Source organism: Oculina patagonica, chromosome 4 (genome assembly GCF_052425735.1).
Source record: "Oculina patagonica isolate OP01 chromosome 4, crgOcupat, whole genome shotgun sequence".
Lineage (NCBI taxonomy): Eukaryota > Metazoa > Cnidaria > Anthozoa > Scleractinia > Oculinidae > Oculina > Oculina patagonica.
Genome location: NC_135761.1, coordinates 60,354,483 through 60,377,881, shown reverse-complemented (window position 1 = coordinate 60,377,881; position 23,399 = coordinate 60,354,483). Strand labels below are relative to the sequence as shown.

At 40.6% G+C, this 23,399-nt stretch overlaps 1 protein-coding gene and 1 pseudogene across 2 annotated transcripts in view; one reads left to right on the top strand and one right to left on the bottom strand.

The window, feature by feature from the left end:
* The window catches only part of LOC144647783 (arrestin domain-containing protein 4-like), a 62,048-nt gene that overhangs the window by 37,021 nt on the left and 1,628 nt on the right, over positions 1-23,399 (bottom strand). The window lies entirely within an intron of this gene.
* On the top strand, positions 863-10,170 carry LOC144648030 (uncharacterized; annotated as a pseudogene).

Below are 23,399 nucleotides of genomic sequence, written 5' to 3'. Positions count from 1 at the left end.
GCCCGAAAAAAAATGACATGCGTTGAAAGCGAATTAGAGAGGCATATAGAATGGACAACAAAACGTGCATTGAAATAGTTGTGCACCTTGCCTTCTTAAAGTTCTCTAATTAATTTCGTGGCGTTGTCCGTAGATGTCAATGCACAACCTCGTTCCCAGCGTCTCTCATCTTCCCGTCCACAATGCACTGAATCCTTTTTCTTCGGAAATATTTTATTTATTCACTTTAGTTCAGAAAAAAAATTAAAGTATTTTTGGGGAGCCAATTTACATTGTTTTCGCCCACTTGAAAGTTATAGAAAAGTGGTTGAAACATTCAGGCGTAAACGGGTTAAAACATTTCGTTGGAAGTTTTAGGCTAGCCATTAGAACTAACTAAACGTTTATGTCAAAAGCATTATCAGAGCATTAGCTTCATCACATCTGTAACAGCTTTGTTTCAAAGTCTTACACTGGATCCACCATGCGCAAACTCTCAAGCTATGGAAAATCCTGACTTCTGGTCGCCCTCGCCAATTTCCCACTCACTTCAAAATGATTAATTACAACTGAATCAAACTGAGGGGTCAGGCAGAATTTTCGAGAAAAATCGAACATCATTATAGCAACAAGATATGGTATGCGGTATGAGAAATTTAGACTTCTGAACCACAAAGTTTGGTATATTTCCAATACTTTTCTGCTGATGTAATTCGTTTTGAACATAACTTTGAGATTTGTCGGCTTATTTTCAATTTTTTTCTCTGGCTTATTGCCCGAATTCTGAGCATTTTGCCCGAAAATTTCGGCGCTGGGGGGGGGGGGGGCTGCAGCCCCCTCGCCCCCCCCCCCCCCCCCGCCTCGTACGCCTATGCTTAGATAGAGAAATGAGGCTAATACCGAACTGGCAACACTTTGCACGTGAAATGAGAGTCGATGAAGAAGTAATCAAACGACTGGGACAATACAGTGACTTCAGCCCAACCATCCGGCTGTTTGAACACCTCGAAGTCAAGCAACCAGATCTGGACATTCGACAACTAAGGAACGCGTTGTTAGGGATTAAAAGGAACGATCTGTTTAGCTTGCTGACGACAAATGGTAATTATACTAACAAAGTTTTAAAAAAGCGATAGTTTCTCTTTAATTCCAGTATTTTTCTGCTGGTGCGGGAGAAGGGAGAACCGGTCTTTTTTAGCGGGGGGGGGGGGGGGGGGGGGGGGGGGCTGTTGCTGCATGGACTGGATGGATTGAGTTTTGAGTTTTAAACGCAATGGGCCTGTGTTTTGCTGTGATATTTCCTCTGCACAGTAACACCCATACATAAACGGCATGAAATAAAAACAAACAAGCAAACTAAAAACTAGTTCTACAAGATCATCACTGAACATACTGTAAGGGACAGACCGTTAGTTTTTTGGAGTGGCGATGAAAATGTTTTCAAGATAAACAGTTTTTTGTGTGATTTTTTATATGTGCAAACATTTTTTTCGGCTGCATTTTCTTGTAAATACTATTTTTGGTTTACAGCCAGTAGCCTCGGTTTTCGGGTATGCGTATACAAACCACGCGGTTATGCACCTAGGAAACAGGTGAAAATTTTGAAAGTCGTGACATGTTTTAAGCGTGAAGTAACAATTTGGGGCCCTGTCTTCTATTGGTACGTAACAGATATCCTAACTTAGATTCAACAAATTGTCAGGATGCCCAAATATGGTCAGGAAGTCCTTGTCATCTGTCATCCGTACATAACAGATATTCAAACTAGCAATGGTATATTGCAATTCCTGCATTTTGATTGGTCAACAGGCAATGGTATATGAGCTCATATACCATTAACCATAAATATGGTAGTCGATACGCGTCAACGAAAACAGCTGGGGAGATCAAATATTGCAGTTCTTTAGGCGTTTTTAATAAAACAGTTATTCCACTCGCGCTTGTTAGATATGAGATCATTCTCATATTCAACGCGCTCGTGGAATAATTGTTTATTATTCATTTCCACTTCCGTTGAATAGCTAATAACTTAACTCAACACTTTAATGATGTTTGGCACATTTTCTTCACAGCTGGCTGTGCCGACTCGGAAAAGTCCAAGAAGTAATCACGTCACGCAATTTAAAAGCTCCTTTACTCCGGGCTGGGCTTTTAGATGAAATTGCGCTAGCTCTGGATGGGACGTCACTGGTTTTAGAAAATTGGTATAACTTAGCGATAAAACTAGGTGTGCCAAGAAAAACATGTTGGGAGTTTGGAAGACGTTCGATATACAATCCAACAAACCAAATGTTTCAGTATTTTGCAGCCACTCGCCCCCAAATGACTCTGGAATGTCTAAAGGAAGCTCTACATTCTTTGGAAAGGAACGACTTGTTGAAAATTCTACTGAACCAGAACCTTGGAGGTGAGTTCACTGCTCTATAATTTCAAAGAGAGTTGACCATGGACTGTGGGTGAAAGAGTGAAAGCAAATTAAAAGGGATCGATCTTAAAAATGATATCGGCGCGCGACCGAATCCCGTTGAAGTTTTCAATTAGTGCTGGCATTCTTTGCAACTGCCGATTTCAGAGCCTTATGAAATGGCATTTTCATAAAAACTGGGATAAACTTGGAACGTAAGTGTATGGTCGTCCTTTTTTGAAATATATTTTAATCTTCTCTAATTGTATCTATTCATGTCCTTCTTGGCTTTTCTGTATTTCTCCTCAGTTCTTTTACAGATTAAGTTGTTATTGTAATTTTTAGTTAAATCAATGACCAGATGGTTAAGTGCTACAATTGTCTAAAATTGCATGACATGAAGGAACGTTTACCAGAAAATATCACCTCCTTTACCTCTAGTTTATAATAGCTTGGTTCTGATTGGAACACTGTTTTCTTTAAACAGCAACAAGGTTTGTTTGATGACATTGTGGGCTCTTACATTTTTAATGCAGATAAAGTATTGCTCAAGGATATCATGACATCTGGCACAGAACTCCTGGAAATCATGGCTGGTGAGCTTAATCGTGAAGATGTACCAGGTGTAAAAAATTGGAGCCATCTGGCCTGTAAACTCGAAGTTCCACTTGACGTGCGTCGAGATTTTTCAGGTGAAACAGCAGGATCAAAAAGAAAAAGTCCTACAAAAGAAGTTATGCAATGGATGGTCGCTCGGTTCCCTAACACTACTATGGTTGACATTGTAAAAGCACTGGACAGGATTCAACGCAATGACGCCATTCAAATCATAACAGAACAATTTCCAGACACAGTTGGTGAGTGCAAAAAACTGTCTTGTTTATTCTCTGTTTATTTTCATTGAAATTTTGAACACTTTTTGCATCCCTGGTATGGCTAAGAAATGAGAATGAATTTCCCGGGGGGGGGGCACTCAAAAAAGTTTTATACGGGGAGGCTCCGCCCCAAGCTTTTACCCCTTACCCTTTTATATAGAGGGTCCTGAAGGGGGGGTACCAAATCCCATTTCCCAGCCTATTTTTTGTCCAAATCCCATTTCCCAGCCTATTTTTTGCCCAAATCCCATTTCCCAGCCTATTTTTTTGTCCAAATCCCATTCCCAGTAGTAAAATTCCCAGTGTATGGAAAACCAGACTTAAGCATAATATATTTGTTGTTTTGATTGTCCTAAATGTAGTCCACTCCCTGAACTCTCCCTTCGGTGAACCCAGGTACAGGCGTCGTTGAGCGAGTCCAGAAATATTGACCTGCATGCGCATTCTCAGAAATCTGTCAGCCCCACCCCCCTCCCCCAAAAAGGGGGGAAGCTGAAGAAACCAAACCATAATCGACAGCACCTTTGGAAACGCACGCACAGATGTTAAATTCAAAAATTTAGTACTTGTGGGTTTAATACCTATTCATTACGGAGATTCATTACCGTGGAGACAGAAAGAAACCGGCTGGGTTGGCGTTCGTGGGGGGCTGCTGTCGCATCGACGGCGGACCGGGATGGATGGCGCAGTTTTAGTTTTCTGGCCGGCCTCATGAGTCCTCATGGGCCCGATGAGGATAAGTAAGTAAGTAAGTATTACGGCTTTAGACAAAGGTTATGACAATTTTTCTTGTAGATGTCGCGCTAATTTGTTGCGTAGTTGAATTTTTCATTTTAGCAAACTATTTTTACCCTAGCGCACACGTTGCATGTAAGAAACGCCACACGTCTCTGTGGTTTTTCATTGGTTTGTTTTAAGCATGCACATCCAAGTTATCCTAGACTGTCCCCGTCTCGCACCTGGGTCGCAGAAGGAATAGTTCAGGGAATGGACTATCCAAAATCATGTTCTGCTAGTTATATTATCACCAATACTGTTGAGAACATCACTTTTCATTTGTTCGTTTGTCTTGTAGAGGATGATAGAAATTTTCAGTAGCTTTAACTAAAGCTATCAAGTTTTTATCCCTTACTTACCACTACCCTGCAAAACTTACTATCACTTCTTTTAAATATTCCATTTGTGCCCATGCTCAGTCATAGCAGTTCCGCTGAGTAACTTAATCACTTACACGAAAATTGATCGACGCTTGATGGACACTCGTGCAGTGTAGTGATTTCGTTTCAGAGTTAGTTTTCAGCTTTTTAACTGTCTATTCCGGACTTTAAGAATATTATAGAGCGTAAAATATGCAGGTTTAGTCATGTACTGACATGCTTCCCATTCCCATTTTTTGTTTCCGAATCCCAGTCCCAGTTACCTAAATCCCATTTTCCCAGTGAAAATAAACGCAAATCCCAGCCAAAATAGGCAAATCCCAGTTCCCATTTTACCCCTTCAGGACCCTCTATATACCATTTTGACAGAAATTGTACCCCTTTCGTATACCTTTTAATGAAAAAAGGTACCCCTTTCATATACCTAAAAGACATGGCATAGACTTAGAAAAGGACGTTTTCTTGTCATTTTCATGCAGCGCTTAAAGGGACATGGTCAGCTTTCTTACCGCGCTGACCTGGACACTAGTTTCACGTTTTGAAAAAAGACCACTGTGGACTTTTTTCAAAACAAACCTACAGAATTCTGCTTCAATCTTCTCAGTGTTTCACTAAATAGGAAAATTGAGAAGAAAAAAAAAACACTGAGAAGATTGAAGCAGATTTCTGAAGGTTCTCTGCGCGTATTTTGATTTCGGATTAAGGTGAACTTTTTTCAAAACTTGAACGCTGACCATGTCCCTTTAATAAATTAAAATAATACAGCCATAAAGTGCGTCTGTTCGAAATATTTTAAGTAAAGGCCCTTTTAAAACCTAAATGACGGATTTTCATACCCTTTCATATACCAAAACTTGTGAAATCCCTACCCTCTTATATACCTGAAGCTTGATAAAACCCCTTTCGGGCGGAGCCTCCCCGTATAGGCCATTATATGGAGTACCCCCCCCCCCCGGATGAATTTCAAACTGAAAAGGGCAGCAAACATCGTCTGAAGACCTATAGTTTACTGCACATAATGCAGTCTTGTATTGAACGCAAGAAAGGTACACATGCTTTCCAGCGTCAAGTAATGAGCTAAATTGTAACTTAGTGAGTTGAATGTATTAAAAGGTGCTGAAGGAAGCTTTCATAATTTCATCAGTCAAAAAGGAAAACAATAAGACAGGGCCGTAACTAGCAAGAAGCAAGACGAGGCACTTACATGCCTCGTCTTGATTTTAACCCAAAATTAAAAGGAAAATACGTTTAGTTGGAAAAAAATTCCCGAGTTCAACAAGATTGATTTTTCTCAAGAAATACTTTATGAAAAATATTTATGAAAGAGTTTCCGAACTTCTAGTTTTTTAAATTTTTCTGGAGAGCATGCCCTTAGAACCTCCCATTAAAATCTTACCTCGTCTTTGCTAAAGGTCTGGTTACGGTCCTGTAAGTATTCTTGCGTGTTAATGTAAAAAAACATGCACTGGCTATAATTGCTAAAAAAACTCAGACTTTTTTTTACAACTTTTTTGGCAGATTCATCCATGGGGCGATTTGATTGCTCATTTCAAGGCAGTAGCATGGAGCTACCAATCAACGATCCAACAGGCGAGACTTTAAGCTACAAGAGGGAAGAATGCGTTTCTCTTCCAAAGCAAGGTAACAAGTCACAATTAAATCCATTATCAGGCATAATACAACATTTTTATATCTAGTTGAGGTTTAAAGAAAGCAATATGATAGTAAACTCATTTATTTTATCCTTTTGTTCTAAAAAGTTCATTTCATTTTTAAAGAACGGGTGGGCCCAGAAGATCTAGATTCCGACGAAAACATTACTTTCTTTTATAAGTTTTCCTCAAAACAAACATCTTGTTTGTGAAATTGTTTTCTGATTGGTATCCAATAACTTCCTGAGAGCAGTACATGCACGGCATCCACTGTCTTACCGGTATTTCGATCAGTGTTGGTACTTATACTGTACGGAACAAAGGAAAGCTTTTCGCACTTTCTTGGCAGCCGCTAGCGTTGCATTCTTCTCACGGCTGGGGTATTCTCGAATGAGGCCTAATGAACCGGACAACCGAATCACATCACATAAGTTATACTTCTTTCTGGTATTAATTTCTTTTTTAGTTGCAGAAAACGTAAAGCAATCTGGTCATGGTGGGACTTTACCAGATCGTACATATTTGGTAGGCCGTGAAGGTACTTGCGAAGAGCTTATTAGTCTCCTGACTTCAAACAAGGCTGCTGAAATTGTGGCGCCCCCTGGCTACGGAAAAACTTCGGTGGTAATAGAAGTCGGTCATAGGATGATCAAAAGAGGGCACTTTGTTGCTTATGTTAAACCTCGAGGCGTGACATGCGTGGAAGACTTGGGAAGCAAAATCATCGAGGCCTTGGGTGCGGTTCCCGGCGAAGATACGATAAAGGAAACATTGCGTCGCCTAAGGGCCTTGGAACCCAAGAGCGTGGTATTAATCATTGAAAATATTGACAACCTGCTACATCTTGAGGATCAAGTCAACAATGAGAAATACGCTAAAGAATGCAGGGCATTCTGTGCCACAACGCGTGGAAAATTCAAGAAAGGCGACTTCTTGACTTTTCTAACGGACATAGGACAATGCCCAAGCATTCATCTTCTTCTCACGTCGAGAGAAACCGTTGATTTTAGTGTGTCTTTTCCAAGTGAATTAATAGAATTACAGCCTTTAGGTGAAAAGGATTCTGCAACACTGTTTACGAAGCGTGACAAAAGTCTGGACGACGACTTGATAAAGGAACTGGTCAGGGTATGTGGTGGTATTCCACTCATCATCTGCACTGTGTTGGCAATCCTTAAAAGAGAGAATCCGAAGAATTTGACTCGAAGGCTTTCCGAAAGTTCACCTCGTTCGCTTGTTAGGGAACTTAATCCAGACTTTATTGCGAACGAGGACCGCATAGATAAGTGTCTACAAATTTGTTTTAATCGCTTAAGTCAGGAAAACCAGGATGTTCTCGTAATGATGTCCACATTTCCACACAGATTCACACAGGATCAATTTCTTGCTGTTCAGTTTAAGTCGCCGGTTGGTCTTGATTTGCAAAAGTGCATGATTTCCCTGAAATACAGCAGCCTCGTTCGTTTTGATCGAAAAAGCTGTCACTATTCTCTCCATCCGTTTATTAGAGATTTCTTTTCATTGATGCCCCAGCACGCAGAAGCCAAATCGATCTTCATCCGCCACTACAGTGATCTAGCTGTCGCGCTGTGCAAACAATTTCTAAGTCATGATTCAAAGTCTGCCATCGAACGTTACAGAAACGAAAAGGAAAACATCCGAGAAGCCATGGCATGGTGTGGTGATAATCATCCCGAGCTTGACGAAAAAATGAGGGAGCATTGTATTCGCTCCTTTAACAAGTCAGCTGTGTTTCTTGCCAAAATGATGAGGAAGCAAGAATTTGAGGCACTCTTCTGCAAGCTTGCATATCGTTGTCGCTATGACTTGCATCTTTACAGTGCTTGCTTGACAGACATCGGAATGAAATTAGTCCTGAGCTGTACGTGCACACCTCACATCTGTCCAAGAGCGCTGTGTCGAGCCAAGTGCTTCTTGTCACATGCAAATGACATTCAGTCAAGCCTTACGGACTTCGATGATGCCACTCGGGCCCAGTGCTTGAGCAAGCTTGGATTCTGTTTGGTTCGCGAGGGACATTTCGACAGTGGTTATGACTTTCTCAACAAGGCCTTAACTTTGAGGAAGAAGCGCATTGGACTTCTAGCAAAAGACAAAGACAAGGTCATGCTCGCTGCCTGCCACAACGATCTAGCAGGTTTAGTATGAGAATACTTTCTACGGCTTTATTTCTAATATTTTACACGACAGAAGGCTTCTTTCTAAGGCTCTCTGGTAGCTATTTCCGTTGAACTGACTTTGTTCATTATTCTCAATGTACGTATTCTGTCTCCTGACATCTAACCTTAATATAAGGCGTCTTCGTTTTTGTAAGCCAGGTGGGGTGCGGGATGAGGAATAGAAATCAAATCTATTTGGTGTGGAAACTGTTTATTTTGTGACAATCCAGTGTCCATTGTGACGTCTGGAAGGACACCCAGAAAACAACCCTAAAGAACACATACACACACACGCCAAATTTCGGTAAAATACACTTACGTCTGTTTGAATAAATGTGTGAAGGTAACGTGACATAAGTTTGATATCAATGCTGCGAGCAGTTTGTAAAGCTCAACCAACAAATTGTTATCAACGAATTGCCTGTAAAACTGAGTGGGAATTTCTAATTAAATAAAGACGATCCACGGTTGGTGGTAAAAACGACACAATCTTACAATATTTAATTGTCTTTTAATTATGACAGCTTCACAAATGTTGCAAAGGAAACACATGGCAGCCATTGAAACAAGAAGAAACTTCGTACTAGACGATTATGAATCAATTCTTGGCGACCACCCCTTTGTGGCAACAACACTCAGTTGGATTGCCAACAGTTACCATGCCTTGGGTGACTATGACAACGCCATTAAATTCACAAGGCGAGCGCTGGAAATCCGAGAACGACTGCTCGGTGACCATCAAGAAACTGCGAGGTCTTTGTATGATTTGGGTGTGGCTCTTTCCGCGAAAAAGGAGTACGAAAGGTGGGTGGTTATTTTGCTAAGATTTCTTGCTAGTGTATTTCATTAACAGAGGTTGTTTCCTTCTTTTTTAAGATGAGCTGAAGCACATACCTTATTATAGAAAATTAACGCTTGTGTAAATTAAGGTAATTGAAATTAACGCGACTTAAATTAACGCGAATCGGAGGAAATATTACTTCCCAATAAAGGAAATTAATGCGAAAGAGGGTGTAACATTTCAAAATGAAGAAAATGAACGCGATGTACACAAAGAAAAACACTTGTTGAGACAACTGCAACAAGTTTATTTCCACACTAGACGTATGATCCGAGACAGAAACAATGTTCGTGATACTAAACCTAAACATATGGGTTAAGCGAAGGAATGTGACTGCTTCGAGCTTCCACCCTGAAGAAATAAATGCTTTTTCCTAGGAGATAAGAACGTCTAGACTGTATCGAAAAATTGGGGCCAAGACAATGAAAATTAAGGTCGCGGAAATTTGGCCTAGACTTTCCTGGATACTCTCGCCATTTTCCCTCTATGGCATTTCTTTGTCAGCTTCTTCGAAGGAAGGTGTTGTTATTGAAAAGCTGCATCGGCATCGTTCTGATATGATAAAGTCCAATGGAGCTTGTCAGTCGTTCACGCTATGGCAGTTAGCTCAGTTGGGCCTAGAAATGGCCTGGCCATGCGCCATTTAAACCGAAGCGACCTTGTAATTTTCCAATTAGTCATTTTTCGTCATAAAAAAAACTCATTTTAAACAAATTCGTTAATACGACCAGGTTTTGGTGATGTTCCAGTAAACGACGTTTCTTTAAATTCTATCTTTCAGTGCCCTTGAAAGCCTTGAAAAGGCGGCTGCTTTACAGGAAGAGGTGTTGGACACGTACGAGGAGCTGATACTCACTCATCAAGCCATGTCGGTTGTCCTAAAGGTTCTGGGAAGAAATGAGGAAGCCGAACGGGAAATGGAACTGGCAGGGGAGTGCGCGAAAAGGTTGGATTCTCTTGAAGTTCCTTTGGAAGTCTTCGAGACTCGCGAAGAAAAGGAATGGTTGATGCCTGTTCCTATACCCATTAAGCAAGAGCAGGGGAATGGTGTAAGTGACAGTAAACGGAAAAGCACATTTTAAGCGACTTCAAAAGAAAAACATGTGCCCGGACTCACGACTTTCTATTTGTAGCACTCTCTGGTCAGCGCTTATTCGCTTAACGGCGCTAGGCCAGGCCACATGAAGCGATTCTTCATTCTTGAATTGGACTAAGAAGTCTTTGAATCTTTTAGTCTGCAGGAACAAAAGCAACATTTTGGCACCACAATATGACAGGGGGAAGGAAGTGTTATTTAATCCGACCTTCGATGATGTTTTAGTTATTTTGTTTTTATTCAATCTCCCCTGGAAAAACAAAAATATACAAAAAACACACACACACAAAAAAAACAACGACAACGAAAAAAACAGTCCAAGTCTGTGTGAACCGTGCACGTTCAATTAAAATCAAATGTAATCTAGAAATGAAGGTGGTAACAAAATTATGGAAAGATGCATTGATGTATGGGTGCAAAAATTTGACAAGATTCAACCAGAATTTTAACAAGTTTTGTTCAAGCAGCAAATATTTTATTATCACGGTTAAATTTACACTCCGCCAAAAAAAATAAAAAATAAAAAATAAAAAAAACCGCCGAAATGGCAAAAAAAGGGGCCCACCTAGACATGCGGTGTGGAGTTTACCTTTTACAAACATTCTTTAGGAAAGCCCAAACTACAGCGCTTAAGAACACCAGCTGTTTTGTGTAGTAACGTAGTGACTACACACATGTACAGCACCTACACCACAATAGTGACTACATACACCACGTAGTGACTACATACATGTACAGCACCTACACCACAATTAATTTTGTAATAACGACTAATTGTATAAAGACGATAGAGCTGTGACGAATCTTTTAGCTTTTTATATAAGCTGTAAGGAATAAAGGAATTCACCAACGCGGATAAAAGTATTTTCAGGAATTGCTATTTATCTGACAATTGCGAGTTTTAATTGAAAAAATTTCTATTTATGCAACAATCCTTCATTTATTATTTTATTTGTCATTATTATTATTGTAACTTTGCATAACTTTGTGATTTAATTTATCTTAACACCGAAATTTCAACATGAATTTACAAAATAAACGTTTAACCAAAAACAAGTGAAAAAAGGGTAAGAGATAGATAAAACATTCGCGGCCGATCTGTGTGGGTATTAGGGACCTTATGAAACTACGACGGCAACTGCAACGAGAACTTTGCCAAACAAATAGCTTAACGAGCAGTACGATAGCTTAGCACGTGCGTTATCTCCACCTCGGTACATTTCTCAGTTTGTCGTCTTCTGCAAAGCAACAACGTGACATGGCCAAAGTTTAAGTAGTCTGGAGAACCTGAACCACTACAACGATTTTTTTATGTTTCTCACTTTGAATTTAATAATGCACCTACAAGTTCAGTTATGAATTAGTTCTGACAAAAATGAACGCACTAAATAAATTAATATAGCTGCGAGATTCTTAAGTGAAATATAAATTCGTTTTTCAGTTTCAGTGTCGTTAGCGTAGCCGTCCTGGTTTCGTAAGGTCCCTGTTTATAATGGCGTGCCAAGGGCGAGCTATTATAATTACCTTTACAGGTCGGATGCTAATATTGGAAAAAATCAGGCTTTTGATTGAATATGTAATTTTTACTGTTTTTAAATTTCAAAACATTGAATTGATGTAATCGATAGGTCCCATTCTGTATCAAAATTGCAGAATAGGTATTTTGTATTGTGATTGTACAGTACATTCATGCGATTTGTTAATGAAGTTTACAATAAAAAACTACAGCATATGGCACTTCTAGTAAGGTTATTGTATTGTTTTTGTGCAGTATAATGATGCCCTACGAGATGTCTGATCTCCTCAACTCTCTGTCAGCTCGTCTGCCATTGTTAAAAACAGGGCACAAAGCTCGATTATGTGGAATTAGGGAGAAGGATATGGGGAGGTGTTCTCCATTCTCGTCGGCAATGCCCTTTTCACTTCTTAAGCTCGATAGGGCCTTCGTACGATAAACGGAAGGCTCTGGAGACAAAGCATTTCCAGTCCTGGATTTTGGGACTTGCGGTCTTCCGGTCATGAATGCAGTCGAGAGTCGAGAGTCGTGGCGTTTTTTAAATTTCGTCAAAGATTTCCTTGTTTTCAACATCCAAACAAAAAAATTGAATTAAGTCAAAACTCCAATGTCTCTTAAGCCTTTCGTTTTAGTGTCAAGGCTCCGCCGGCCAAGAGAAACGAAAATGGCTACGGGGACGACAAGGGGTGCCGTCTTACCCAGATCCCACACAAAGGCGCGCTTTTGGCTCCCCTTTCTGCACTCGGAACAAAGCCTTTTTCAGAACTTAACTGCACTGAGTCTCTGGTACCTTCCATTAACAGTTGTCATTGAATGCTGCATCAGTTGGCTGCCTGTTTGCAGAAAAAAAAGTTGTTTTCGCGTTTGCCACCTGTTTCCGAAGTTTAGGCCACTCCTAAGACATTAGCAGTGATCGATAATCAGGCAGTTTCGCTGTAGATCGTCCAACAATGCTGACGAAACAGGATAAAGCTTGACACTTTGGTCACGCCTTCAATTTTATCCCACGGTTGAATATTCTCGTCCCCAGACCAGAGGTTGCGATCTTCCCGAGTCAACACCAAGAACAACGCTGTTTCACCAAATGTAATATGAAATCCGTGATTCACGGACTTCCGCTCAAAGGGAGCTTTACGCCTACGGGCAAATATCGTTTCTCTTGGTACTGACCTCTGGAGACGAGGTTGAGGGCTTCGGCAAAATACTTATGTCATCAGCGTGACTCATACCCATATGATCATCTTCTTTTCCGGCTGGTTTACGACCGTTTGAAAATCTGTGAATCTTCCATTCCAAATTCCGATATTACATCCCCAAGCTATTTCGTGTCTTTCAGCATTCTCGTCCCCATAGCCCATTTTCGTTTCTCTTAGCCGGCGGGGCCTTGGCACGAGAAACGTAAGAAACGCTTTGGGGACGAGAATGGTCTTTTAGTCTTTTAGTCCTTCCTCCACTTCCATTTTTGCGCTACTATCTGTTTCATTTTTTCGCCTCTGCCTTCGTTTCTCTTCCAAAACACAGTTCGCAGTACCCTCCCACGCCTAAGTTCTTAGGGTCGATCGTGTCACACTCCTCCTCGTGGGGAGGAGTGTGACACGATCGACCCTAAGAACGACTGCGTGGGAGGCTATTGCGAACTTAGCCTGCGCCCTTTCGAAAATTAATTTTATACGCGCACGAACTATCATGTTTTTACTACTCACTAAACATAAAAATTCTGTACGTTTTATTTTTATGGTGTTTTATTACGACGGTTAGCGAAGCAAACCGGTTTTCATAACTCAACTGCTGAAGGGTTTAAAGGTCAAATGAACAGAAATTTCAAAATGCCATTTTAACCAACCAAACGCTAAAACAATACATTATTGAGTAAAATTAACAAAAAAATGTGCAAAATGAATTTATATTTTACTTGAGAATCTTACAACTTTCCGGACGTATTTTGCTTATTTATCGCATTAAGAACTAGCTCCCGCTGAATATTCAAAGAGAGCGTTTAACCCCAAATAGAAAAACCAAAAATTAGCCGTCGTGGCTGACGTTATTCAAAATACGCAGAATTTCGTCATTTCACGTTGTTGTTCGGCAGAGAACGGCTTTAAAGTGTAGCAAGATTCAAAGCGCACGTGCTTAGTTAACGCACGTGCAGATAATTCTGCTCATTAACGCCAGGTGCTAATGAGAAAGAACAATAGAGATTCCTGATTTGTTTTCATACCAGCGTGCATTCTACCTGTGTCTCACATGATATGCAAAACGAAAGAAAACAAAACTTTAAGCTATTTTTGAACTTTAGCTATTTTATTTTAAAAAAATGTGCGTCTCTGAACAACAACCAACAATATATCAATCAACTGAAAAATGGCCGAGCAGAACGAATTAACTGCTTGAAATGTCACTAAGCATATTTATTTGAATTCTAAGGTGCGGTCTGCGGAATCGGTCTGCGGTCGTCTTCAGAAACACCAATTGTGACGTCACAAGTTTTCCGACAATGTTTCAATCTCGAGCCCAGAGTGACCCTCGGCTCCTCGGTCCGTCAGCGGTTGGTCAGCGGTAGGGTCGCCGGGACTCACTCTGGGAAACTGAAATGTATTTCTTGTTTTCTATTGGTTATTCACAGAACAATAGAAATCCACCAGGAAGTCTAAAAATCATCCCCGAAAGTTAATCAAACCGGAAACCCCTGAAGAAACATATTTTGCTTTCGATAGCCAAATGTTTGGAGTATCAACTTAATTTCAACTTTTCTTTGTAAAACACCTTAGAACTCGTGGAATGGCGCTACATAAATGAATTATTTTCTAATTCTACTCTTTTTACTGAACTCAAAAGAATACCATGAATAAAAAAGGTCTTCTTTTAAACTGCGTTTCTGAACGAAGTAAGCAACAACGACGGCGACACCGATTGGCGACACAAAGGACAAGGTCGATTGAAAACTAAATTTATAGTTGACTTACAAATCTCGCTAGAACTACTCTTTTCATTCAAATCTCCGTTTCGGCTGAAAAAAACTAAATATCGAAGACATTGTTCGATTCCAATTAATAACTTATGGCAATGCACCGCAGAATTTGAGCAGTAAGCGCTGTTGTTTTGTCGAAGGAAAAAAATATACAAAAAATCGTCATTCGTGAAGAAAATAAAAAATTGCTTGAAAACATGCAATCTATTCTGGAAAGCCGTTTTTATGAAAATTGCGTTAAAGATACGCTGTCAGGGAGAAGCCTTAGTCTTCGCAGACGGAATCCTGGAAGGCTTTCATTTCAAACAAATAAAGCAGAATGCTCAAAAAATCAAAATCAAAGCGCCAGACGCTCTATAGTTAACTCAATATTCTTCTTTCTTGCAGAATATTATTGTTACTTTTAATTGTTACTTCAATGAATACCAATTCCGTCAATAGTGTGTTAGAAATAGTTTAACTTTCTCGATTTACTTCCGTTCTGGGAAATTTACTTCCGCTTAGACCTAAGAGCATGCGCAATAAAAACCGGAAGACCAAGTTTGTGATCTGAAATCGACCTGGAATTGATCTGATCAATTCCAGTTTCCCAGAGTCCGTCCCGTACCGCTGACTGACTAGACGGACTCTGGGCTCGAGATTGACAACGTTTCCGAGCATTCTACGATTCTAAGGGCCTGAAAAAAGCATCTTTCAACTTGCGATATCTTTGCGATGCTATGTCCGATTACTTTGAAACTTCGGGATATGTTTATTTGGCTCTTAATAAACACATATGACAAAAATAAAAAATAAAAAATCGAAATTTCTGTTCATTTGACCTTTAATCTGTGCCAGTCAAAACCAGTTGAAAGTGCTGTGGCCGCGGAATAATATGATCGCTGAACGTGATCTTGCTGGGTCGGAATGGTAAAAAATTATTTTTTCTAAATGATCTGTAAACCGTTCATCCGGTTTATAAACGTAGAAAATTGTAAACTGAAGTGTAAGTGTCACAAAAATCGTTAAAATGCCTTTGCTGCATCAAATAGTTAAATTTGATAAAAATCTATTTTGTATGACATTTATCGCCAGTTTATTTTCGTGATTGCTCGTGCGGAACGTTGTCTGACGTGCATTCCTTCGACATTTGGAGCCGGCGGAAGAAAAATGGCTTTGTGACACTTATTTCGTTACTTTACCCTCATTCTGCAATTTTACCCCCGGTCTGCAGTCTGCAGTCTGCGTTTCACACTGACCCTGTCAAAAGTAAACAACTTAATGCAAATTTCCGTTGAAATTTGACCCGTGCATTAAAAAGTGAATTTTCGTCGGAGAGCTACAGTAGACTGCCATGAGCTGTTTCTTGATAACTACCACTACTTTGACCACATTCTCATCAGTCTTCTTTTTTATCCGTTTCTGACCGCAAGCTCTTGACTTTCTTTTAGAAACTCTCAGTTTATTTTCTATTTTCAGAAGGGTATGTTTCTAGGGTTACCCAGTAGGGCGTATTTAATTAATCATGACGTAATACGATTTCTCAGAAATTGTCGTGACCTTCCCGACTATCACTGGCAAAACAATCCGACCGAAAGCCGCGTTGGTAAGTGAAACTAGCCTTCAATATAACTATAATTGTTATCATTTTAGAGTAGAACGTATCATTTCAGTAGTCGGGATGTCAATTTATATGTCTTTGGGGTAATGATATAAAAGTCGATCTTCTGTTTAGAGTTCAGAATCGATTCAAAACGGACGTATACAAAACATGGACCCGGGTCCATGGACCACCTCTGTGGACCCGGTCCATGGACCACCTTGTGGACCCGGTCCATGGACCACCTCTGTGGACCCGGTCCATGGACCACCCCATGGACCACCCCTAATTTTCGAAAACAAATCAAAGTGGAGAGAGTTGAGACACGAGAAACCTACCTGTACCACTTGCACGATCGATCAAAACAGTCGCCATCTTGTTTCCCTCGATCCAGTCCTTCTTGTTAAAAACTATTCGCTAGTACTAAAATCAGGAACGCCGGACGGCCGGAACGCCGGAACCCAAAACAGATAAAACTAAAACCCAAAACAGATAAAATATATCGTGTAACCCTTACAAATATAAAGAGCTAACTGTAAACAGGCTAACCGAAGTACATAGTAGGCTAACCGAGGGGAAGAATAGACTAACCCGAGTGAATAGTAGGCTTACTATTCGTTCCTGTTAGCATACTATGCGCTCCGGTTAGCATACTATTCACCTCGGATAGCCTACTATGTACTTCGGTTAGCCTGTTTACGGTTAGCTCTGTATATTTGTAAGGGTTACCCAATATATTTTCTGCGTTCCGGGTTTTAGTATTCCGGCGTTCCTGAATTTATTACTAGCCGATGAAGTCTCGTTTGTCGACCGGAAGATCGAGGCATACTGGGCACAGGACTGGATCGAGGAAAACATTTCTTGTGTCTTTTTTCCTCGTAAACATAAATTTGTTTCATTTTATAGGGTACTCCGTAGGGGTAGTCCGTAGGATGGTCCGCGGAGTAGTCCGTAGCGTGATCCGCGGAGTGCGGGGTCAGTGGGTAGTCCGCGGATCGGGGGTCAGTGTTTTCAACTTTCCCAATCAAAGTGTAGATAAGAATGGGGACAGGGTATAAAATGACGCGCGGTTGCGTTCAATATTCTCGGCTTTCTCCGGTAGTCATTAGCCGGCAGGGTTTAGTCTTCTCCCCGCGGATTAATTTCGTTCGCAAGTACAACGGGAAGGACTGGGCAAAGTCACAAACTAATATTGTATATTATGGGATGCAGAATATCGATTGCTTTTCTATTTGCATTCGTTGTAAACGAAGTAAAGCTTTCAAATACGTGTAGTCAAGAAATACTGATAAAAAGCCTAGCAGAGTGTAAACAAGCAATGGCCACGGTACTGATATGTAGAGCAAGAACAAGAAGGTTGGTTCTGTTTTTGTTTTTAGATGCTACCTTGGAATACTCGCCAATCGCAGTTCTTGTGTGCGAGTATTCTATAGCAGCCTCTGAATGTAAGAATAGTCATGTAATCAGTACTATTCATTTCTGTTCAACCTGAACATGAGTAAATTTATTTTTACTAACATTCTGACCATACATCAATTATGTTGATACTTCTCAAAATAATTTATTACTTAAATATTTAACTACATGAACTGAATAGAAAATTATGCTCAGCAATAAGCATTTTGTAGAGTATACCTGAGCAGTTCTGTGAAACATAAAGAACTTTTTTTACCATTTTTGTTTAAACTATGTCAGAAAATTAACACTGAGGCTGTTTTTATTTTAATTAATGTGCAAAAGTATATTGCTGATAGAGATAACACCGACAACTGAAAAAAAAGAACCTTTAAAAACAATCATACGAACTCAGTAACATCAACAAGGATTACAAAAAAACTCAACGTACTTGAAAATAACTAGCAATAATCAACATCAGTCTTAGGTGACAAGTGACACCCCTTACAAAACTCTTAATAACACAAGGATTGAATTACAATCTTTCACAGAAAACACAATTCACAGCTACAAATTTTGGTGAAAATCTTTAAGTTATGTTTTGGATACAATCATATGTTCTTTTTACTAGCCCAGAAGTAGTTGTCGCTCTTTCTCGGTTTTTTCAGTTTCATCTACTGAGGTTTATTAGGATATTCAAACATCATTCTTGAAACTAGCTTGTTCTACGTTGTCATGTCCCCGAGTAAAGAAATATAGTAATTGGAGAACTTAATCGATCGCATGATCTGAATACCAAACTGAGCCCTTGTACAAAGTATGGGCTACATGGAAAAATCTCATTTCAAAACGTTGCTTACTGACAGAGTTCACCCCTCCTCCCCTCGCCTCGCCTGTTTGAACTGAAATGAACTGACGCAGTCCTTAATTACTGTGACCATTTGTGTATGTTGTGGTTTAATTTTTTCTTTGGTTTAAAATTTTTTCAAACCAGTTTGATTTTTATTTTCCTTTGTTTGAGATTATGTTAATGAACATAAGACAATGAAAGTTAAAAATCAAACTGGTTTGAAAAATTTTAAACCAAAGAAAAAATTGAACCACAACATGTACAATAGTGCCAGATAATCATATGCAGTAAAAATTATAAGTTATCTCTCTTGCTCTCTTTCAGTGTTAATGCTTAAGGTAAATGGTAGTTGAATCTTTCCACAATCAGTACACGAAGACTGTCATCAGGCACCACACTACCCAAGGTGATTTTAACTGCTGCTTCCTCAACTTTCGTGCACACTGGGTTCAGGTGATAATGGCGGGTTGAAGTAGCTACTTTGTAGCTGTTGTCAGTCTTGTTAAAGTATGAGTAGGACTCAAATCGGCCAAAACAAAAAGTTTTGTCCAGTTCAGCATCATACCCAGGTATGCTCGTTGATAGTGGTTTGCAACAACCAGCGCATTTCCTAATGCCACCAGCGATTTCCTTGAGTACCAGAGGAGCAGTTGGAGGGGGAACACTGGGCTTTGGTGCTTTCTTGATCACGATGGTCGTGTCATTTACTGCTTCAGATGTTAAATTCTGTTCGTCATTTACCTCATCTCTGATCTGTGAAGGAGGAGTATCCACTGAAGCTTTGCGTTTTCGGGGAGGTACTTTGGATCCCACGCTTTTTGGGGCGGTCGAGGTTGCAACTCTAGTGAGGTTTCTTCCAGTATACTGTGCCACCATCTTTTCAAAGCAATTTGTGTGGATTGCCACTGCCACTGAGTGTTGGCACATGTTGTTTCGTGTGTAATGTGTGCAAGGACAGGAGACCTTGCCACTCTTCAGGCATGACACTCTATGTGGAAGCTGGGAGCCGCTGTCCACCAGGAAAGTGCCAGGCTGGAACCCTTCTCGAACCGCATTGTTGTGAATGATGAACTTGGCTTTCTCCACCATCGAGGATGCCTCCTCCTTAGAAAAGTGAGAGGAAAGACTACTTAGAATTGGCATATCGTCCACTGTGGATGCGCTTGATGGGAAATGACTAGTGCTGGCGCCAGATGATTGCTTGGAATTAGCAGTAAACTTGAACTCGCGGCATGCCTTGTATGACTTGCCATCAGGTCGTACATTTCGAATTCTCTTCATTTCCTTTGTGCGTTCCTCGGGAGACATTTCAGCATATGGGGTTGTGGGCATGTAGCGGCGATATTCATGTTTCACTTGCCATTTCTCCGACATGCCAAACCAGGCCATTTCTTCTTCATAATCAAACGATTCTACAAAATCGAACAAGGAAATGATGAAGGAATCCATTTCCTGAGGTACAAATGAAGTCCAGGTCTTCATCATGTCGTTCATCGATTCTGGAACGTTTTGGTGGTAAGGCTCTTCACCAAGGCCAAGACCTTCCATCACATATTTTGTGGTACAGGTTTGGATATCTTGAGCTTTGTTGCGATCAAAGTATTCTGAAAACTTTGGTGGGCCTACCTTTTCGGACATTTCCATGGCATCCCATTCCTCACGAATAGTTGACAATCGTGCGTTGAACTCCTCACGAGAATCTGACCAGATTAGACCAGGCCTGTAATAGACATCTTTGCAGACCTGGCTTGTGAACTTCTGTGACAAACCAAGCTGACGGGCTTTTTCTTTTACATTACGTTGACTATGTATGTAGCATAAAAGAGGGTGTGCTCCTTGAAAGCCAGCTGCAAGGGCATTTCGTAAGGCGGTCTCATCATCTGTTCCTGTTGCGTGTAAATAGTGGGACAGTCCAGGAACTTCTCGTAAAAGGCGATGAACAAAGGAGAGATATGTACATTCCTCTTTAGTCATACATATCATCAGAGGACCGGGAAATGCTGGGGCATTGGATGATCGTTTAGCTTCCAGCATTGTGTTTCTGAAGGTTGTAACTAGAAGATAGAATGGCCCGAGCTGAAATGTTACGTCCACTCCTAACTCAGACACCCAACCTGGTCTGGAATGGCAGCAGAACTTGATCAAGTTCTCAATCTGGCGGTCCGTGAACAGAGTCACTGTTGGCAAGTCATTGCATGTTACGTCTCGAATAAAACCTGGGAAGGTGCTCTTTTGAAGTTCCAAGACGGACGCTAAAGGATCTTTTGACGCCGTAAGATCTTTTCTGCTTTCTTTCTTTTTTATGTGTGCGGCTTGTCGAACATTCCTTGGGAGTGAACCTTGACTCTCAGCTCCACAGACTCCCCCTGCTTGTTTCACTGTTTGGAATAGAGCCCTCTTTGTACCCTGCTGTTTTAGGTTTTCTGACATTGAATCTTTAGTGCTCTGCTTCGTCCTAACGTAAGCCAGGTTTTTTCGCTTTCTATTTCCATGGGCTTCAACTTCAAACTTTACGGGTTTACCATCAAAGTAGTATGTTAACAGCACCAAAGGGAACCACTGCTGGATGTCCTTGTTAAACTCGACGCTCACAATGGTTCTGTGATATGTTGGGCATGACTGACAAATGTAGGTGCGTCTACAAACTGTAACGTCGGCTAACGTTGGATCTTCGCCTTTACCGACCTTTTTCATGTTTCGAACTTTATTGTCAGCACCTCTTTGTAAAGTGAACTGTTTGGATTTGCATCCAGTCGACACCCAGACACCGTTGTCGTCGCAGTATATGTCATTTCTGTTGCCTAAGGCGTCCAAATCGATTATAAAAGACGCATTAGCCTGACAGCGACTGGGCACTCTGGTACTTATGAAATTTGGGGTGTCCCTGCCGTTCATCAGAATAGGAACCACATGGAGATTTTCAAGTGAATCCAGATTCACCAATTTGCACTGTGAATTTCCATTGAAAAAGTTGACATCTTGTTTGTCTTTAAGGGGAGACATTGATACGTCCAATTCGTCTCCACTGTCAAAAACTTCCTAAAAACAAAAAAAAATGCCAACACTGAATCGTTTAGGCCCGTGCATGTAGCGAGCAGGCTCTTTCGTGATGTTTATTTTGCACAAGTAGTCAACTGCTTGCAATAGGCAAATCAAACACCAAATTGTACATGTCAATGTCAGTGAGGGGGGGGGGGGGGTCATCTAGACCCTAGAATAAGGGAGTGCCTGCTCTCGAAAAAAATTTTCTCGGCCCTTCGGCCCTCTATTTTTTCTGGCCCCCAGGCCCTCCCCAAGATCTGCCACTGGTAACAATTGAAAAACAATTACAAGGTGTAAAAACAAACCGGCAAGTAGTATGTTGAGCCTTATGGTAAATCAAAATGTGTGTGGTATGTAGTAAAGCAGATGCTTGTTTTTAGGCATTGTCACTGTATTTTACACATTCTTTACCTTATGTTGACTTTTGTTGTAAGATCAATGTGGCACGATCTGTATATCAATAACTAAATACTTTACCTGTATCTTTTCATCCTCGCCTTATCAATATCTTTTCATCCTATGACATCTGGAGAAACCCTGCCGAGACAATACAATCACTCTAAATAAAAATTATTGGTCATAAAGTACAGTGGAACCCCGATATAACGATATGCCAATGGGGCAGTAAAATTATATCGTTATATCGATGAATCGTTATATTGTGATTCCGTCCCATACATTTTACTATTGCCGGGACATAGCATATTCATCGTTATATCGGGAATAACGTTATATCGAAGATCGTTATATCGGGGTTCCACTGTACTAGTCATTAATTAGCAATCTGGCACAGGTGCGGGGGGGGGGGGGGGGGCGCACTTGATTTTGAGATGGTTCCTGCAATTTTAGAAGACCCATATTACAATTATTTCATTGGTAAAAGCAATTGTTCCAGACCCCCAAAGAGTTTTTTCAGTTTCAATCATTTAGAAGCGAGTGACCTACCCAACCCCCTCCACCCCCTCCGCCGGGCAACCAATTACAATCAATTGCTATTATTTCACCTTTTAAAAATTCAGATATTGAAATGGCAAGTACCTTCCGTAAAATTAAATTTCTCCTTTATTTTTTGATGTGTAAACTTATTATATCATGTAGATAATTGTCCTGATTAGATGAGAAGATTGTGGCCGTATTAATGCACCTATCAATGTTAAGCCCGAGGGGGGGGGGGGGGGGTCGGGCTAACCACGGAAATTTGATCGTGAGGTAGGTCCCCAGGGTAGGGATTTTGATCGTACGTGATGGCCCCAGGGTAGCGATTTTGGTCATATATAGAAGGTTTGAAGGACATCTGACCACCTTTTATGGGGATTTTGACCAATTATTTTGTCCCGGGGGTGGGGAATTTGACATTTTTTTTATAGAAAATGTCAAAATCCCCACCCCTTGCCCGACCCCCCCCCCCCCCTCGGGCTTAACATTGATAGGTGCATAATTTGTAGACATGCGCCGTGTTGCAGACAAACATATCAACAAATGAAAATGTGATTACAGGTTTCCGTTTATACCTTTGCTACATCCCTTCCGCTTCCTAAATTCAACAAAAACAAATTTACTTGGGCCGTAAGTTTGTGACTCAATTTTTGAGATTCTCATACGATCTAAAAATAACTTTCACGCTTCGTTTGTTCTACATTCATTGCATGCAATACATTTTACCGCGAAAAGGTCAAGTAGAGTTTGCAATCTGCTTTAACAAGGTTTATACAAGGGTTAACATAGTTATCAAAGCCTTCACAATTAATTTGGACTTGCAGAAAACAAAGAAAGAAATTTTCACACGCACGGGTTCTCTCGATCGGTTTTCCGTCGCAGTCCATAAAATAAAGCTCAACAAGCTATCATCCACATGCCATACAGTA